Source organism: Neophocaena asiaeorientalis, unplaced genomic scaffold, assembly GCF_003031525.2.
Source record: "Neophocaena asiaeorientalis asiaeorientalis breed wild unplaced genomic scaffold, Neophocaena_asiaeorientalis_V1.1 scaffold404, whole genome shotgun sequence".
Taxonomy (NCBI): domain Eukaryota; kingdom Metazoa; phylum Chordata; class Mammalia; order Artiodactyla; family Phocoenidae; genus Neophocaena; species Neophocaena asiaeorientalis.
The window spans coordinates 2290427-2292923 of NW_020172589.1; positions in this window are offsets into that span (position 1 = coordinate 2290427).

The window sequence follows — 2497 nt, forward strand, 5'->3', positions numbered from 1 at the left end:
AAAAGCCATTTATTCTTTTTCCTTTTAACTACTAGTGAGAAGTCTTTCAGCTTACTATTTAAAAAAATTATTATTAATATTACTCTGAGAGAGAGCCAGTGTCAGTCAGGGAAGATGTCTTTGCCTTGTATGCAGTACATACTAATTCTACAGTTAGGGCTATAAAGGAGCTGGCACCATTCTCCCAGGATACAGCAAGGATTATGGTCACCCTGACCATGGCCTTGACCAGCAAGCTTGAAGGAGCAGAGACTGGGCAATGGACAGAACCATGCAAGAGAAATCAAACACAGTGGACTCCCAAGCATCCATCTGTGGTTAACTCTATGGGAACCAAAAAGTGATTCAGGGAGGAATTTAGAGACTGTTTTCCATCTTACCATCTACATTCCACATGTGCTCATCATCAGTTTGTAGTCCAGATGTTCCTTTGCTCATCTTAGGTTTTACTTACACTCCTATTCAGGGCACCATTTTCATCTGAAGATGCCTGAGTCCTTTTCCCTAGAATCAGATGGAAAAAACAAGACAACATAAAATGAAGAGGTTGTACCATCCAATTTTGCAAGAAACAATTTAGAAGCCTCCTCCAAACCAGGGTTTCTTTCCTTATTGGGCCATAAGGTAAGTTAATTAGGAAGTATGACATTTCTATTATTTCGTTCTTTGACTCAAAGTAATTCAGATATACACAGGGCTGACTCGGATTTGACTTTGGGACGTACACAATGTAGTGGGGTAAAATCAGCCCAGAGAGATAATTTCAAGGCTTCTGAACAACATGTCAGAAATAGTGACCTGAATAGGCATACTGGCTTCTCTAGGAAATGTAGCTCCAACCTCAAGGGAATTAGGTGACTTCTAAGAGGTGAGAATATGTAAGAGACTCACATTAGTTCCCAATAAACTTCTGAGTCCACAGAAGGATATCAGTGGTTGTGTGTGAGTGTGTTTATCCTTGTGGTTTGCATAAGCTGTCCAATGTAAAATGCATGCATTTTCTGATTTTTTGTGTGTAATATTTCATTTGCAAGAAGTTACTGAACGGAATATTGTAAGATATTTACTCAGAATTACTAGAAGTGTTAATGTACTGTGTAGAACATCAATATAAAAAGCATGCAAGATAACTTCACTGGAAAAGTAGTTATTTCCATCTACGCTATCCTATGTGAATTCATTCATTCATTTATTAAATTAATACATTCAACAAATATTTACTGGGTCCCCATACATGTGCCCACCACTGTAAAAGGCACGGGGATTATAATAATAATTTTTAAGCAGAACAAAACATTTACTTTCCAGGGGAAGACATAAACAAAATAAATAAGTATATTACATTACATGATCATCAGCTAACTCTATTTTTAGTTTCTTAAGTAACTTCCATACAGTTCTCCATAGTGGTTGTACCAATTTACATTCCCACCAACAGTGCAGGAGGGTTCCTTTTTCCTACATCCTCTCCAGCATTAATTATTTGTAGACTTTTTGATGACGGCCATTCTGACCGATGTGAGGTGATACATCATTGTAGCTTTGATTTGCATTTCTCTAATAATTAGTGGTGTTGAGCACTTTTTAATGTGCCTATTGGCCACCTGTTTGTCTCCTTTGGAGAAATATCTATGTAGATATTCTGCCCATTTTTTACTGGGTTGTTTGTTCTTTTATTATTGAGCTGTATGAGCTGTTTGTATATTTTGGAGATTAATACCTTGTCAGTCTCTTCCTTTGCAAATATTTTCTCCCATTCTGTAAGTTGTCTTTTTGTTTTGTTTATGGTTTCTTTTGCTGCGCAAAAGCTTTTAAGTTTCATTAGGTCCCATTTGTTTATTTTTGTTTTTATTTCCATTACTCTAGGAGATGGATGGAAAAAGATATTGCTGAGATTTATGTCAAAGAGTGTTCTGCCTATGTTTTCCTCTAAGAGTTTTATAGTATCTGGTCTTCCATTTAGGTCTTTAATCCATTTTGAGTTTGTTTTTGTATATGGTGTTGGAGAATGTTCTAAATGTCATTCTTTTACATGTAGCTCTCCAGTTTTCCCAGCACCATTTATCAAAGAGACTGTCTTTTCTCCATTGTATATTCTTGCCCACTTTGTTGTAGATTCATTGACCATAGGTGCATGGGTTTACTTCTGGGCTTTCTATCCTATTCCATTAATCTATATGTCTGTTTTGGTGCCAATACCATGTGTTTTTTTTTTAAACATCTTTATTGGAGTATAATTACTTTACAATGGTGTGTTAGTTTCTGCTTTATAACAAAGTGAATCAGCTATACATATACATATATCCCCATATCTCCTCCCTCTTGCGTCTCCCTCCCACCCTCCCTACTTCATCCCTCTAGGTGATCACAAAGCATGGAGCTGATCTCCCTGTGCTATGTGGCTGCTTTCCACTAGCTATCTATTTTCCATTTGGTAGTGTATATATGTCCATGCCACTCTCTCACTTCATCCCAGTTTACCCTTCCCCCTCCCCAT